Source organism: Sorex araneus, chromosome X (genome assembly GCF_027595985.1).
Source record: "Sorex araneus isolate mSorAra2 chromosome X, mSorAra2.pri, whole genome shotgun sequence".
NCBI lineage: Eukaryota > Metazoa > Chordata > Mammalia > Eulipotyphla > Soricidae > Sorex > Sorex araneus.
The window spans coordinates 148154607-148173079 of record NC_073313.1 but is presented as its reverse complement, the minus strand read 5'-3'; the positions used below and the strand labels follow the sequence as shown (position 1 = coordinate 148173079).

At 38.4% G+C, this 18473-nt stretch overlaps 1 protein-coding gene and 1 non-coding gene across 9 annotated transcripts in view; one reads left to right on the top strand and one right to left on the bottom strand.

Moving 5' to 3' along the window:
* Positions 1–18473, top strand: part of ZC3H12B (zinc finger CCCH-type containing 12B) — a 287177-nt gene that overhangs the window by 17795 nt on the left and 250909 nt on the right. The window lies entirely within an intron of this gene.
* On the bottom strand, positions 7549–7655 carry LOC129400441 (U6 spliceosomal RNA). Its single transcript, XR_008627683.1, has one exon. It is a non-coding gene; the product is annotated as a U6 spliceosomal RNA (small nuclear RNA).

The window sequence follows — 18473 nt, the reverse complement described above, 5'->3', positions numbered from 1 at the left end:
TTGCTGAACTTGTCTTCAGTGTACCTTATGGATTCTGGTCTGAGGTTGAAGTCTTTCATCCATTTTGATCTGATTTTCATGCATGGTGTTAGGTAGAGGTCTGAGCCCATTTTTTGCATGTGGTTGACCAGTTATGCAAGCACCATTTATGAAAGAGGCTTTCCTTGCTCCACTTCACATTTCTTGCTCCCTTATCAAAGATTATATGATCATATATTTGAGGGTGTGTGTCAGGATATTCTACCCTGTTTCATTGGCCTGCTACTCTGCTTTTGTTCCAATACCATGCTGTTTTAATTATTACCACTTTGTAGTAATGTTTGAAGTTGGGGAAAGTGATGCCTCCAATCTTCTTTTCACAAAGAATTGCTTTAGCTATTCATGGGGCTTATTGTTCCATATGAATTTCAAGAATGTTTGCTCCATTTCTTTGAACAATGTCATGGGTATCCTAATAGAGATAGCAATGAATTTGTTCATGCTTTGGGGAGTATTGCCATTTTGACAATGGTAATTCTCTCAGTCCATGATCACGGGATATCTTTCCATTTCCTCATGTCCTCTTTTATTTCTTGAAGTAGCATTTTGTAGTTTTTTTTTGTACAGGGCCTTTACCTACTTAGTTGAGCTGATACAGAGGTACTGACTTTCTGAGGCATAATTGTGAAGGGAATTGCTTTTTTCATGTCACTTTCTTCTCTCTCATTATTTGCATATAGGATATCTATGGACTTTTGGGTATTGATTTTATAGCCTGCAACTTTACTATACAAGTCTATTGTTTCTAGGATATTTTTGGTAGAGGTTTTAGGGTTCTCTCAATATAGTATAATATCATCTGCAAATAGTGAGAACTTGATTTCTTCCTTTCCCACCTGAATGCCCTTACTATCTTTTTCTTGCCTAACTGCTTTTGGAAGTACTTCCAGTACTATACTGAACAGAAGTGGTGAGAATGGGCATCCTTGTCTTCTCTCTGATCTTAGAGTGAAGGCTTTTAATTTTTCCCCATTTAGAATGAAACTTGACATAGGCTTGTAGTAGATGACTTTGACTATATTGAGGAAAGTCCCTTCTGTTCCCATTTTTTCAAAAGCTTTGTCTCTTTCTTTAATTCTGAACATTATGTTTTGCAACATAGGTAGTGAAATGTTATCATGTACATGTGTATATCCCTTTACCTACTTTCAGTATTAAGTTCATAGTGTTAATTTCCAACTATCAGTTTCATAGTGGTCAGTCTCTTTCCTAACAGCACTCACCACCCTCACCACCTCCACTTGTGGCAAGGTTTTGATAGTGGATTAGTCCTCCTGTCCCTTGTTTGTACTGTCCTTGGGTATTAGTTTCAGTTTTCCAACACCTGTTCCTTTACCAGGGTACATTTCCCACCACTGATGTCCATAGTTTCCCTCCAATCATGTAATATAAAATACACCATTTTAATACATATATATACCATGAAAATACAATTTAAATATAAAAATATCATTTATATCCCATGAAAATAGCACAATCATTCTATGTCTGTCTTCTCCTTCTAACTCATTTCACTAGCATGATACTCTCAATGTCCATACATAAGTGAATTTAATAACTTAATTTTTCCTGGTGCTGCATAGTATTTCATTGTGTAGATGTGCCATAGTTTATTTATTCAGTATTCTGTTCTCAGGCACTCAGATTGTTTACAGATTCTAGCTACTGTGAATAGTGCTGTAATGAAAATAGAAGTGCATATGGTGTTTCTGCTGTGTGTTTTTGAGTCCACAGTTTATATTCCCAGAAGTGGTGTTTTTATGTCTTATGGAAGCACAATTTCTAGTTTTCTGAGGAATTTCCATATTGTTTTCAAAAAAGGCTGGAACAGTCAGTGTTCCTACCAACAATGAATAAGAGACCTTTTTGCTCCACATCTGTGCCAGCAATTATTGTTCTTATTCCTTTTTATTTGGCAGCCTACTTTGGCTCTGAGATTTTATCAGCCTTTCCTTGTTCGTACTTCTTAATGCTGCCGTATTGAGGGCTCTTTCAGGGCCAGGGGAATGAGGCCCATTGTTGTTACTGTTTTTGGCATATCATATATGCCATGGGTAGCTTGCCAGGCTTTGCCGTGCAGTTGGGATACTCTCGTTAGCTTGCCGAGTTTTCTGAGAGGGATGGAGGCTTTTATGGCGGCCTCTAATCGCCATTACAGGTGTTCCTATTGTTCACACCATATTTGAACCCCATCAAATATGGTGCAGTAATTATGGAAAATGAGTAGTAAGCGTTTATAATGTGTTGCACAGCTGCAAAGTGGCCGCACAGTCCAGAAAGCAGCCTGGAGAATGGCGGTGGTTGGTGATGACATAATTCTAATAACACCAAATATCAGCCAAGTGGCACGAATGCTGGCCAACTTCGACCATGAGTGTGGAAAGATTGGACTGCAGCTGAATCTCATGAAGACAATGTTCATGAGAAATGGACTAGTTCCTGATGTTCCATTTGCCCTCAACAGAATGAACATCTCCGAATGCAGCAATTATGTGTACCTAGGTCGAGAACACAACATGACAAATGATCTGGCACCTGAACTGCACAGGAGGAAGAGAGTGACATGGAACGCTGGGCACTACAAAAATAGGATGAAAACGCTATTTGAGTATCCCACAGAGGAATCGAAAGAGCTGTGCTTGGAATGTCATGTTTCATTCAAGTGAGAGAAGGAACCTGGAGTTCTGAACTCCATCATTTGTCAAGAATCAGGGACGCTGTTTTGTTTGCCAAAGTGTCAAAAATTAGATGGGACGGACAAGTAATGTGATTCAGAGATGACCGCTGGACTAGAGCTGTTACCGACTGGATTCCACGGGACGTCAAATGACTGCGTGGCTGCCCACCTACGAGATGGTCAGACTTCTTCGTCAAGACCCTGAATGAATGGTTTAGGCTCTTTGTATTCCTGGAGGGAGCAGACGCCATTTTGCTACAATAGCATGCAACAGGGATGAATTGAGACATTACTGGTACCCGCTTGAGCAAATCAATGAACAATGGGATGACAAGTGATACAAGTGATTCTATTGAATGTGTTAAAGTCTCTATGGTGTGAGATTATATCTCTTTGTGTGGATTTGCATCTCCCTGATGATTAGTGATGTACAACATTTTTATTTGCCTTTTGGACATTTGTACTTGTATTTGAGAAAGTCTCTGTTCATTTTTTCCCCATTTTTTATGGGGTTGAATTTTTTTCTTGTAAAGTTCTACCAACATTTTGCATACTTATTTTTGATATTAACCCCTTATTTGATGAGTGTTGGGTAAATAAATTTACCATTCATGGGCTGTGTTTGTATCTTTGTCACCATTTCTTTGGAGGTGAAGAATTTTCTTTGTTGAATTTGTTTATTCTTTCTTAGTTCCATTTGTTTATCTTTGTTTCAACTTGCTTGGCTAGTTATGTATCATCTTTGAAGATTCCTTTGTCTTCAATGTCATGGAGTTCTGCCTACATTTTGTGCCATGAACCTTATGGAGTAAGGTCTGGTATTGAGGTATTTAATCCATTTTAATCTGACTTTTTGTGCATGAAGTTAGAAAAAGGTCTGCGTTCATTTTTTCCATGGAGCTGCTCAGTTTTCCCAATTTATTAAAGTGTTTTTCCTTGCTCCACTTCATATTTCTTGCTCCTTTATCAAAGATTTGAGTGTCGGGATATTCCACTTTATTCCATTGGTCTGCAGGTCTGTGTTTATTCCAATTCCATGCTGTTTTAATCACTACTGCTTTGTTATTCCCTTCCAATTTGGTGACATTTGCACTAATTCAGGGAATGTGTGTTCTTTGACTTGAACTTACTGTTACATTTTAATTAAGGTTGTATTGTTTTTGCCTCACCATTATATTTTGGTTTTGGGAAGAATGTTGATTGGACTAGGGCTATGGTTTATTACCCTAATGTGGTTGGAGTATTCAGGCTGTCCTAGTGAGAGTTCCATATCAGAGGCTAATTTGTTTATCATATGGGATATAGTGGGGAAGATTAACTTGCAGCAGCTCAGAAAACCATGCCCACCGGTCTTCTGACCTGTAAGTTTCCAAATATTAGGGCCTTGCAGATTCCATTCCTGGTTCAAAACCAGTTTAGGGCCCACTGTTAAAAATCTTCCCAGTCACATCTTTCCCACCATCAATATATTTCATGATTGTTGTAAGGCTAAAATTTCCTAACTCTGATAAGCCTTTGTTTGGTGCATAAATGTTAAGAACCTTTAGTATTTCCTGATCTATTTTCCCTTAATTAATTAGTTATGTTCATCACTGTCTCTCATTCCTTTCATTATGTTGAAAGTTATTTGATCTAAGTATGGCTGTCCCATCTTGTATGACTTTTATGATTACTTCCTATTCTTTAACTCTGATTCTGTACTTATACTGTGAGTTTAGGTGTGTTTCTTTTAGGCAGCAAATCGATGTATTTTCTTTCCTGATCCACACAGCTGCTCGAAGCCTTTTATAGGGGAGTTTAGTCCACTGACTAATAGAGATTAATGATAGAATGTTCTGTTTTGCAATTTCTGTGTATGTGTGTGGAATCAAGTTGCTTTTTAAGTTATTTGCTTTTATAGGAGACCTTTAAGTAATTCTTGCAGGATTACTTTAATTATTGCATATGCTGCCAGATCTTATTTGAAAGGGTTCTTAACCCTACCTCAAGTCTAAATGATAGCTTTTCAGGGTAGTAGACCTGGAATGTTATTTTTAGCCAGTACTTTGAATATGACATTCCACTCTTCCTTGGCGTGTCATAGGGAGGGTTTGTTGCGATTTTTATGTTGTTTTCCTTGTCTTTGAGGGAATGAGGGATGTCATTTCTACTATACCTTTTTGCCTCTCCGGAATATATTCCAGGAGTGGTAATGCTGAATCAAATGGGAGCCCAATTTCTAATTTTTTTGAGAATTGTTCATATTGTTTTCCAAAGGGGCTGAACCAGTTGGCATTCCCACTAGCAGTGAAGGAGAGTCCTTTTCTCCCCACATCTGCGCCAACATCGGTTGTTTTGGTTTTTTTTGAATGTAGACCAGTCTCTCTGGTGTGAGATAGGATATGATTAGAGATGTAGAGCATTTTCTCATGTGCCTCTCAGCCATTCTGATTTCTTCTTTGGGGAAGTTTCTGTTCAATTCATCACCCCATTTTTTGATCGTGTTGGCAGTTTTCTTCTTGTGGAGTTCAACCAATGCCTTGTATATCCTTCATATCAATACTTTATTGGATGGGTATTGGGTAAATATCTTTTCCCATTCTGTAGGCTGTCTTTGTACATTGGTCACTGTTTCTTTTGAGGTGCAGAAACTTCTTAGTTTAAGAGAGTCCCATTTATTTATCTATCTCTGTTCGCACTTGTTTGGCCAGTGGCCTGTCCTCTTTGAAGATACTGTTGGCTTCAATCTCGTGGAGGGTTTTGCCGACCTTGTCTTCAATGTACCTTATGGATTGTGGTCTGATATTGAGGTCTTTAATCCATTTTGATCTGACTTTTGTACATGGTGATAGGTGGAGATCTGAGCCCATTTTTTTGCATATAGCTGTCCAGTTTTGCCAACACCACTTGTTAAAGAGGCTTTCTTGCTCCACTTTACATTTCTTGCTCACTTATCAAAGATTGGTGTGTCAGAATATTCAGCCCTGTTCCATTGGTCTGCGGCTCTGCCTTTGTTCCAGTACCATGCTGTTTTAATTACTACCGCTTTGTAGTAGAGTTTGAAGTTGGGGAGGCTGATTCCTCCCATTTTCTTTCCCCAAAAAATTGCTTTAGCTATTCGTGAGGGCTTATTGTTCCATATGAATTTCATGAGTGCTTGCTCCATTTCATTGAAGAATGTCAAGGGTATTCTTATAGGGATCGCATTGAATTTGTACAATGCTTTCGGGAGTATTGCTGTTTTAACTATATTAATTCTTCCAATCCATGAGCATGGGATATCTTTCCATTTCCTCGTGTGCTCTTTTATTTCCTGAAGTAGAATTTTATAGTTTTTTTTTTACAGAAATCTTTTACCTCCTTAGTTAAGCTGATTCCGAGGTACTTGATCGTTTGAGGCACAATTGTGAACGGGATTGCTTTTATCATGCCGCTTTCTTCTCTTTCATTATTTGCATATAGGAAAGCCATGGACTTTCGGGTATTGACTTTATAGCCTGTAACTTTACTATGCGAGTCTATTGTTTCTAGGAGTTTCTAGGTAGAGGTTTTAGGGTTCTCTAAGTATGGTATCATATTATCTGCGAATAGAGAGAGCTTGATTTTTTCCTTTCCTGAAGAAAGGAAGTTCCATGTCGTTGATTTCTGCTCTAAGTTTTATTATCTCTTTCCTTCTGCCTGGTTTGGGCTCCTTTTTTGGTCCTTTTATAATATCTTAAGCTACGAAGTCAAGTTATTTGTGTGGGTCCTTTCTTCCTTCCTGAGAAATGCTTGCAGAGCTATAAATTTTCCCCTTAACATGGCTTTAGCTGCGTCCCACAGGTTCTGGTAGCTCGTGTCTTCATTCTCATTTGTTTCCAGATACCTTTTGATTTCTTCCTTGATTTACTTTCTAACCCACTCATTGTTCAACATTGAGTTGTTTAATTTCCAGATGTTTGATTTGGTTTTCTGCGCCTGTACATGATTCACTTCTATCTTCAGTGCATCATGGTCTGAATAGATAGCTGATACAATGTCTATCTTCCTGATTCTGTTGAGGTATGTTTTGTGGACCAGCACATGGTCTACTCTGGAACATGTTCCATGTGCACTGGAAAAGAATGCGTATTCTTTTTTGGGGGATATAACTCCTTGTATAAATCTATTAACCCTCTCTTTTCTATTTCTTCCTTCAAAGCCAGTATTTCCTTGGTGAGTTTTAATCTTCTTGATCTATCCAGAGGTTTTAGGGGGTATTGAAGTCTCCAACTACTGTTCTGTTGCTCACAATGTCCTTCTTAAGATCTGTTATCAGTTGTAGGTATTTAGCTGGTCCCTCATTGGGTGCATACACGTTTAGGAGTGTGATTTCTTCCTGCTGTACATATCCCTTGAGCAATAAAAAATGGCCTTCACTATCCTTTCCAATCTTTTTCACCTGTAATCTATGTTGTCCTATACTAGTAATGCCACTCCAGCTTTTTTGAGGGAGTCTTTTTTGAGGGAGTTGTTTGCTTGCAGGATTGTTTTCCATCCTTAGACTTTGAGTCTGTGTTTGTTCTGGCTATTTAGATTTGTTTCTTGCAGGTAGCAGAATGTTGGGCTCTGTCTCTGAATCCATTTTGCCTCTCTGTGTCTCTTAATTGGTGAATTTATACCATTGACATTGAGAGAGATTATGGTTATTGGATTTTGCGCCATCTTTCTGTAAGGGTTTTTTGTGCTTGTAGGCATTTTTATTGTCTTACAATAGCCCCTTTAGTCCTTCTTTTAGGTTTGGTTTTGAGTCTATGAAGTTTCTAAGCTGTTGTTTATGTACAAAATGTGTATCATTCCTTCGAGTTTGAATGGATATCCGAGTTTAGCTGGATAAAAATATGGAACGCTTCACGAATTTGCGTGTTATCCTTGCGCAAGGGCCATGCTAATCTTCTCTGTATCGTTCCAATCTCAGTATATTTGCTTTCGAAGCGAGCACAGAAGTTGTACAATTTCTACATTCGTACTTTTATGTATGCTTATGTTATGCCTTAATATGTGATCTATTTTATAGAATGATCCATTTGCAATGTTGAAGAATGTACTTACTTTTGGGGGGATGCAGATTCCTGTAATACAACAGTCCCAGTTCTTCTACTAGTATTTGTAGTCTCAGTCTCTCAGTCTCTTTACTGAGATCATATATAGTTTATCTGTCCTGTGGCTAAACTGGTGTGTTGAAGTCTCCTGTTACTGTTTTTTATTCAATGTCTTTCTTTACGTTTTTTAGCAAAAGCTTCATTGCTTTTGTTGTTGAGCCTTCAAAAGGTGCATAAATGTTGATGACAGTACTTCTTGATCTATTGTTTTCTTGACCAATAGGTAATGTCCATCTTTGTCTTTAATTACATTCTTTATATTGAATGGTATTTGGTGTGATATAAGTTGGCTGTCCCTGCTTCCCCCCACCAATTTTTCCATGCTCCAGCCCCCTTACCCCACACCTGACACCTTGACAGGCACATTACAAAGTTCAGCCATTCTAGCTTAATTGTCATGTATTCACTGTCATTCGGTCTGTGCTTTGGATATATAGCTACAGACTTTCTTACATCACAGATGTAAACAAAACATAACCCTCAGTTCTTTTGTTTTCTTTTCTCATTCTCTTCTACCCATTTGATTTCTTTCCCTCTCTGATCTTCTACTCCCTGAATTCAGAGATCAAGTGTAATTTAAGAATTCTCCCCTTACTACATTGCATCTGCCCATCCATATAATACATATGTGTGAGCTCACTCTGTGTTTGCCTTTCTTCTTCTAGTTTCCTTCACTACATATGTTATATTCTAGTTGCAATCAGGTTACAGCAAGTTGTGTAACCTGATTCATACCTTGCAGCTGCATAGTATTTCATTGTGAATATACCCCTCATCCTCATAGTGCATTCACCTGTCATTGGGCACATGGGTGATTCCATGTTCTAGGTATTGTGTTTAGTACATCAGTGAATATTGGTGGGCATGTTTCCTTTGAACGAATGTTTTTTGTCCTAGAATTTCTCCATTATTCTTAAAGATTTGTGGGTTCTTCTATTTGAGCTTCATATTCCCAGCTATTTGTAATTGATCTGATTCCTTATGTTTTAGTGAGGGTTTACTCCTGTAATCTGTTAATCTAACAATTTATTTGCCCACAAAATGCTATTTTTGTGGTCATACAGGTGAATATATAATATTCCCATTTTCCTATCTGGATAAATATAGAGGCATTTGATGAAAGATATCAGAAACATTATAGTGGTTAAATGGGTGGAATTAATGTGTCTGTGCATTTGGGGGTTCTAGAGCCACGTGTTGGGACCTTCTTTAATCCAGGACAGAAGTTGTGGCACTGGGACAACTGGGTGGGAAAAAGTTCACAACCCTTGACACATCTAGTTGACAGAAGAGGTCAGTGTCATATTGTGGATCTGTATAAGTATGTCCTGGATTTGGCATATGAGTAGCAGGTGATCTAATTCCATGTGACTCAGTAAGAGGTCACAGCTCAGAAGCAATGAAGTGGAAAGAGTTTCAGAGCCCTGGATACACCTAAATGATAAAAGAAGCCAACATTATCAGTATATATATATATATATATATGTATATATATATGTGTGTGTGTGTGTGTGTGTGTGTGTGTGTCCTGGGTTTATAAGCTTGTCTTCCTTAGTCCACTGAACTCAGAAAGGTGGAAATTTTTTTAGCATTCCTTGTAGAAATATAATATATGTTGTAGATATCTAGATCTCTTGTGTGTCTGAGAATTTTTATACCCCAGTTTATGTTTCTTTTAGCTAATTTTTATTCACCTACTATTGTTTCTTTATATGTCACAAATGAGATGGATTATTCTGTGTCTGCCTCTTTCTTGACTGAATTCACTTAGCATGATACTGTCTAGACCTGTCTAAGTAGCAGCAAATTGCATTTTTTTCCTTTAGCCAAGTAGTATTTAATTGTGTAATGTACCATAATTTCTTTATCCAGTAAACAATTCATGGACAACATTCACTAGTGGTGGAATCGGAGTTGAATCACTATATTTGTAAAACTCAGCAATAAATAGCTTTGTGGATCCCTGCCTTTTAATTAGCAATATTAAAATAATTTTGAAAGAAGGACAATAGGGAAACAAAGGAGTTCATTTGCTCTGGTAAGCCTTTGCAAACAATAATGTATTAGAAGTGGGTTCTTAATTTTATTTTTCAGTTGTTTCTGGTATATAGAAGGACCACTGATTTTTCTGTATTGACATTTTATCCTGTAGCATAATCAAACACATTAATTAGCCCATTTTGGTTCTTTAATGTTTGCTACATATAAGATCATGTCACTTATATGAATTATATTTTGTTTCTTTCCAGTCTTGATGCTTTTTATTTGCTTTTTGGGTCACACCCGGCAATGCACATGGGTTACTCCTAGCTTTGCACTCAGGAATTACTTCTGGTGGTGCTCAGGGGACCATATGGGATGCTGGGAATCAAACCCAGGTAGGCTGTGTGCAAGGCAAATGCCCTACCCGCTGTACTATCGCTCCAGCCCCCAATCTTGATACATTTTAAATTTTTATTTTAAAATAAAAAATATTTCAAGTCATTTATTCCTGGCTACAAACTTTATTTTTATGTTGAATAAAAGTGATCAAAGAAATTTGCTTTTGAATGGATGGACATGTAGTTTATCATGCTGAGTGAAATGAGTCAGAAGGAGAGGGACAGATATAGAATGACTGCATTGATTTTTGAGATATAGAAATAGTATGAGACCAGGGAAAAATGGATCAGGAGGACTGGTCAGTGGTTGAAAGCTTACCACAAGTGCGTGGGGTTGAAGGGCAGTTAGGTAGAGAAAGGATCAGTTTTAAAATAACAGTTGTAAATGATCACTCTGGACAGGAACTGAGTGTTGAAAGTAAGTAAAGGGATATACTTGATAACCTTTCAGTATCTGTATTGCAAACCATAATGCCCCAAAGGAAAGAGAGACAGAGACAGAGAGAATGCTACATATATATATATATGTATATACACATACATACATACATACATATATACATATATAGAGAGAGATAAAGGGGGAGAGAGAGAGGGAGAGAGAAAACACTTACCACAGAGGGAATGGTGGATGGGGGGCAGGAGGGAAACTGGGGACATTGGTGGTGGGAAACGTACACTGGTGAAGGAACAGTGTTGGGCTATTATTGTTTAGTATTTTATTTTGTTTAGTGACTTATTTTAGGGAGTAAACTTTAAATCATTCATCATTAAGTATTACATTAATTGTGTGCCTTTTTTCTTTTTAATTTGTTGTTTTTTACCCCTGACTACTGTTCTTTGTTTTCATCATAATGACTGTGGTGCTCATTCGTTTAGTTTTGATGTTCTCTAACATTTGTATATCAGTCCGTGGTTCTTGCACTTTTGGGTCAGCCAGGTTTTCTCTGAGGTTATCTTGCTTGGTATCTTTGTGTATCTAGGTCACACAGCAAAGAGATAATTCTGTAACTATCCATTTTCTTATGATTGACTGCCTTCAGCATTATATTCTTTGATTTCATCCATGTAGCTCCAAATTGCATGATTACACCTTAAGTTTCAGCATATATGTTTGTGCTCACCAGGGATCACATGATTTCATTGCCCACTCATTAGGGTTGTACTGTTTTACCAGGGGTTGCCCTGGTACTTATATTCATGTCTGCCTGGGTTTTATTGTCGAGTGGTGATTCTCCCACATCTTTTAAGTATGGGTCATTGGGAATCACATAGCTTTAATTGTGGTGCTTATACAAATCTACAGTATAACTGGAAATCACTAGTGGCATCTAGTATCACAGGCAAAATTGTGGGACTCAAACAACAGAGCTGCCAGGATCATGATTAGCACATCTGATGGGACATTTGGGAATTTGCTTATTTATAATTGAAACTCTGTGACTTACAGTGCTCTTAATAATGGCTTCTCATTAACATTCCAACACTACAACCAGCACCAGTGTACTTCTCCAAAGGACCCCACGACCACTTCTCCCAATTGTCCCCTAACTCAATTGTGTGGATCAGCTCTCCCATTATGTTGCCTTGCTTGGTATCTTTGTGTATCTGTAGGTCACATAGCAGAGAGATCATTCTGTATCTATCCATTTCCTTATGATTGACTTCCCTAGCATGGTATTACTTAGTTTCATCCATGTTGCTCCAAATTGCATGTTGTTCTTTCTTAGCTCTTCATAATATTCCATTGTATATATAGACGACAACTTCATAATCCATACATCTGTAGTTGTCAGTGTTGTTTCCCTATATTGGCTATTGTCCCAAGTGCAACAATGGATTTAGGTGTGCATATATATTTTCAAATTAATGGTTTTTTATTTTGGGAGAACAGATGCCCTAAGTGGTATCACTGTATCACATGGTAGTTATATTCCTACTTTTCAAAGAAATCCACATATTGCTTTATATAAAAGTTGAAAAAGACAACAGTGACTAAAGGTTCATTTCTCACTAAAACTTGCCAATACTGGCTGTTTACAGACTATTGGATATATTTATGTCTCATAAATATGAGATGAAACTTTGATTTTGTTTTGATTTGAATTTCCCTAGTGATGAATGATGATGAGCACATTTTCATCTGTTGGCCATCCATGTGTCTTCTTTGGGGACGTGTCTATTTAATTATTTACCCCATTTATGGATGGATTCAGTGGATATTTGGTTGTTGAGTTTCGTGAGTGCTTTATTGATCTTGGATATCAGCAAGATATTTGATGCATTGAGTTTTGTGAGTGCTTCATAGATTATAGATATCAACCAAGATATTTGATATATTGTGCACAAATATATTGTCCCATTCAGATGGTTTCTTTTGACTAGAGCTTGATTTTCTTTCACTGTGTAAAAGTTTTTTAATTTGATATAGTTCCATTTGTTTATTTTTTTCTGCCACTGTGGTCCTCTCTATGATGATGCTCTGCAATCAATTTCTTGGAGAGTTATACCAACGTTTGATTCAATGTATATTATCTCAAGATATTTAGTTCACTTTGAGTTTACTTATGTGAAGGGTGTGAGGTGTTGTTCTAATTCCCAGCATCATTTCTTGAAAAGATTTCCTTTGCTCCACTTCATATATGACACCTTGTTTGTTATCATAGATTAGCTAGCCATAAATCTGGGTGCTTAATGCAGGACTCTCAATTGAAGAAAAGAATCTTTTTAATTTAGTTTCATTCTAGTTCATTATTTGTTTACAGGAATGTAAGTAAAGGTTTTGGTGTTAATTTTTTAACTTGTTCCCTTATTTCTAGGAGTTTTATTGTGGAGTCTTCAGTATTTTCAATGGATAGTATCCTGTCATTTGAAAATAGTGATAATTTTATTTCTGCAATTCCAATATGGATCTCTATGATAACTTTTTCTTGTATGATTGCTATGATGTGGCCGTCCATTGGTAACAGTGGACATTTTTGTCGTGTGCCTGATCTCAGTCTTTCAGTTTTTCACAAGTTAGTATGATCTGGTGGCTCATATAAATCCTGACCTTATGTTTGCAACTCAGGTATTCTGAACCAATTAGTTATAACTCAGACCCCAGTCTGGCAATTTTTCAAATAAAATTATAATGTTTAAATTACTAATTTTTATGTCTTTGTCTCTTGCCCCCGTCCCTGGCTGTCTACACCAGGGCCACTCGAAAGCGGGGTGGGTTGAATTTCTCTCCCCACCCCAAGCAGAGCCGAAGACCACTGCAACCCAGCCACAGCCATGCTCAAGGCCCCGCTTCACACGTTCGGGCGAGCCTCATGCATGAAGGAACTGGCAGAGGAACCAAGGTGTGCGGGACCCAGGGCTGGGCGGGAATTGGGGTTAGGCCTCCTTCACCCAGACCCCACATTTTCTTTTTTTTCTTTTTTTTAAAATTTTATTGAATAACCGTGAGATAGTTACAAGGTTTCATGTTTGGGTTACAATCTCACTATGATCAAACACCCATCCCTCCATCAGTACACATTCCCCACCACCAATATCCCGGGTATACCCCCCCGTTCCCACCCTCTCCCTGCCTCCATGGCAGACAATATTCCCCATACTCTCTCTCTCTCTTATATCTGGTGTTATGGCTTGCAACACAGACACTGAGAGGTCATCATGTTTGTTCCATTATCTACTTTAGGCATGCATATCCCATCCCGACTGATTCCTCCAGCCATCATTTTTCTTATTGATCCCTTCTCTATTCCATCTGTCTTCTCCCCTCTGCTCATGATACATCTTCAAACTATGGGGCAATCCCCCTGGCCCTTGTATGTCTGTCCTTGGGTGTCAGCCTCATGTGATGTTATTCTATACTCCACAAATCAGGGCAGTCCTTCTATGTCTGTCCCTCTCTTTCTGACTCATTTCACTTAACATGATACTTTCCATGTCTATCAATTTATAAGCAAATTCATGACTTCATCTCTCCTAACAGCTGCATAGTATTTCATTGTTTAGATGTACCAAAGTACCAAAGTTTCTTAAACCAGTCATCTCTTTTAGGGCACTTGGGTTGTTTCCAGATTTTGGCTACTGTGAACAGTGCTGCAACGAATATATAGGTATGGATGTCTTTTCTATTGCACTTTTTTACATCTTTGGGATATATTCCAAGAAGTGGTACTGCGGGGTCATATGGAAGCTCAATTTCTAACTTTAAAAGGACTGTCATATTGTTTTCCAGAAAGGCTGGGCCAGTCGGCATTCCCACCAACAGTGAACGAGCGTCCCATTTTCCCCACATCCACGCCAGCACTGGTTGCTTTTGTTCTTTTGAATGTGTGCCAGTCTCTGTGGTGTGAGATGATATCTCATTATTGTTTTGATTTTCATCTCCCTGATGACTAGTGATGTGAAGCATTTTTTCATGTGCCTTTTGGCCATTTGTATTTCTTTTTTGAGGAAGCTTCTGTTTATTTATTCTCCCCATATTTTTGGTGGAGTTGGAGGTTTTCATGACTTCTTCTTTTCTAACAGCTACATAGTATTCCATGTGTAGATGTATCAAATTTTCTTTAATCGGTCCTCTGTTCTCGGGCACTTGGATTTTATCCAGATTCTGGCTATTGTGAACAGTGCTGCAATGAACATATAGGTGCAGATGTCAATTTTACTATACATTTTTGCATCTCCGGGATATATTCTAAGAAGTGGTATTGCTGAATCAAATGGGAGCTCAATCTCTAATTTTTGAGAAGCGTCCATACTGTTTTCCAAAAGAGCTGAACCACTCGGCATTCCCACCAGCAGTGAAGGAGAGTCCCTTTCTCCACACATCCGCGCCAACACCGGTCGCTTTTGTTCTTTTGAATGTGGGCCAGTCTCTGTGGTGTGAGATGATATCTCATTGTTGTTTTGATCTGCATCTCCCTGATGTTTAGTGATCAGGAGCATTTTTTCATGTGTCTTTTAGCCATTCAGATTTCTTCCTTGAGAAATTTTCTGTTAATTTCATTGCCCCATTTTCTGATGGGGTTGGATGTTTTCTTTTCGTGGAGTTTAACCAGTGCCTTATAAGTCCTTGATATCAACCCTGTATCTGATGGTTTTGGGGTGAATATCCTTTCCAATTCTTTAGACTGTCTTTGTATTATGGTCACTGTATCTTTTGAGGTACAGAAGCTTCTCAGTTTCAAATATTCCCACTTGTTTATCTCTGTTTCCACTTGCCTGGTCAGTGGCGAGTCCTCTTTGAAGATATCTGTAGCTTCAATGTCGTGGAAAGTTTATCCGACCTTGTCTTCAATGTATCTTATGGATTCTGGTCTAATATTGAGGTCTTTAATCCATTTTTATATGACTTTTGTGAATGGTGTTAGGTATAAGTCTGAGTCCATTTTTTTGCACAGAGCTGTCCAGTGTTGCCAGCACCATTTGTTAAAGAGGCTTTCCTTGCTCCACTTAACATTTTTTCCCTTATCAAAGATTAGATGATCATATATTTGAAGTTGTGTGTAAGGATATTCTACCCTGTTCCATTGGTCTACTGCTCTGCCTTTATTCCAGTACCATACAGTTTTAATTATTACCTCTTTGTAGTAGAGCTTGAGGTTGGGGAAGATGATGCCTCCCATCTTATTTTTCCCCAAAATTCATTTAGCTATTTGTGGGGGTTTGTTGTTCCATATTAATTTTAGGAGTGTTTGGTCCACTTCCTTGAAGAATGTCATGGATATCCTTATAGGGATAGCATTGAATCTGTATAATGTTTTGGGAAGTATTGCCATTTTGACAATGTTAATTTTCCCCATCCATCAATAGGGGATGTGCTTCCATTTCCTCGTGTCCTTTTATTTCGTGAAGGAACGTTTTGTAATTTTCTATGTACAGGTGCTTCACCTCCTTAGTTAAATTGATTCCGAGGTACTTGATTTTCTGAGGCATGATTGTGAACGGGGATGCTTTTTTCATATCACTTTCTTCTCTCTCATTATTTGCATATAGGAAAGCCATGGACTTTTGGGTATTGATTTTATAGCCTGCAACTTTACTATACGAGTCTATTGTTTTGAGGGGATTCTTGGTAGAGGCTTTGGGGTTCTCTAAATATAATATCATATCATCTTCGAATAGTGAGAACTTGATTTCTTCCTTTCCTATGTGGATGCCCTTAATGTCTTTTTCTTGCCTAATCGCTATTGCAAGTACTTACAGTACTATATTGCACAGAAGTGGTGAGAGTGGGCATCCTTGCCTTGTCCCTGATCTTAGAGGGAAGGCCTTTAGTTTTTTCCCATTGATGATAATGCTTGCCGTAGGCTTGTGGTAGATGGCTTTGACTATATTGAGGAAGTTCCCTTCTATGCCCATTGTGGTGAGCGTTTTCATCATGAACTGATGCTTGATCTTGTCAAATGCTTTTTCTGCATCTAATGATATGATCATATGGTTTTTATCTTTTCTTTTGTTGATATGGTGGATTATGTTGGTTGACTTCCGAATGTTGAACCATCCTTGCTTCCCTGGGATGAAGCCCACTTGTTCATGGTGTATGATCTTTTTGATGAGTTACTGGATTCTATTCTCTAATATTTTGTTGAGGATCTTTGCATCCATGTTCATCAGGGATATTGGCCTGTAGTTTTCTTTTTTTTGTGGTGTCTCTGTCTGCTTTTGGTAATAGCATGATATGTGCCTCATAGAAACTGTTTGGGAGTGTTTCTGTTTCCTCAATGTCCTGGAAAAGCTTGAAAAGAACTGGCAATAGGTCCTCTTTAAATGTTTGGAAGAATTCACTAGTGAATCCATTTGGACCTGGACTTTTATTTCTGGGGAGACTTTTGATTACAGTTTCGATTTCCTTGATAGTAAAGGGTCTATTCAATTATTCCAAGTCATCTTGGTTCAGACTTGGGAGGCTATAAGAATCCTGGAACTTATCCCTTTATTCTAGATTCTCTTGTTTCGTGGTGTACAGGCTTTTGAATTAGTCTCTGATAATCTTTTGAATTTCTGTGGTTTCTGCTGTGATGTCTCCACTTTCATTTGTGATTCGGTTTATTAGATTTCTTTCTCTCTCTTTCTTTGTGAGTCTTGCTAGTGGTTTAGCAATCTATTTATTTTCTCAAAGAACCAGCTCTTAGGGAATCTTTAGCTTGAATGTCGTGCAGGGCTTTTTTTAACCTTGCCTTCAATGCACCTGATGGATTCTGATTTTTTCGCCCTTAATCCATTTTGATTTAACTTTTGTACATGGTGTTAGGTAGAGATATGAGCTCATTTTTTTATGTAGCTGTCCAGTTTTGTCAGCACCATTTGATGAAGAGATTTTCCTTGCTCCACTTTACATTTCTTGCTCCCTTATCAGAGATTCATTGTATCACTGTCATCCCATTGTTTGTCGATTTACTCAAGCATGCACCAGTAACGTCTCTATTTCTCCCAGCCCTGAGATTTTAGCAGCCTTTCCTTACTCTTCTTTCCCAATGATTGGAGGCTCTTTCAGGGTCAGGGGAATGGGATCTATCGTTATTGGTTTTGGCATATTGAATACGCCACCGGTAGCTTGCCAGTCTCTGCCCATGTGGGTCGGATAGTCTCGGTAGCTTGCCGGGCTCTCGGGATGTGTGTGTGTGTGTGTGTGTGTGTATAAAACTCTCTATGAGTTGTTGCCTACTGTCTGAAATCCATCAAATATGGTGTGGTGATTATGGAAAATGTGTAGGAAGTGTCTTACAATGTGTCGCAGCTGCGCAGTCTGGAAAGCAGCCTGGAGAGTGGCGGCGGTTGGGCAGTGGAGGTCGGCTGCCAGGGCTGGGTCCTTTAGGGCGGGGAGAATTGTCACCCACCCCCCTCTGGGGCGCCCCAAATGAAAACAGCCTGGCACAGAATTCAGTCGCATGTCTATGGGGTCTTCATTTTATACTTCCATCTGGGAGGAGCAGCTGTTCTTCAAAGATTACATGATCATATATTTGAGGGTGTGTGTCAGGATATTCAACCCTGTTCCATTGGTCTGCAGCTCTGCATTTGTTCCAGTATCATGCTGTTTTAATTATTACCGCTTTGTAGTAGAGTTTGAGGTTGGGGAAGGTGATGTCTCCCATCTTCTTTTTCCCAAAATTTTTTTTAGCTGTTTGTGGGGGCTTAAATTTCCATATGAATTTCAGGAGTGTTTGCTCCATTTCTTTGAAGAATGTCATGGGTATCCTTATAGGGATCGCATTGAATCTGTACAATGCTTTGAGTAGTATTGCCATTTTGACAATGTTAATTGTCCCAATCCATGAG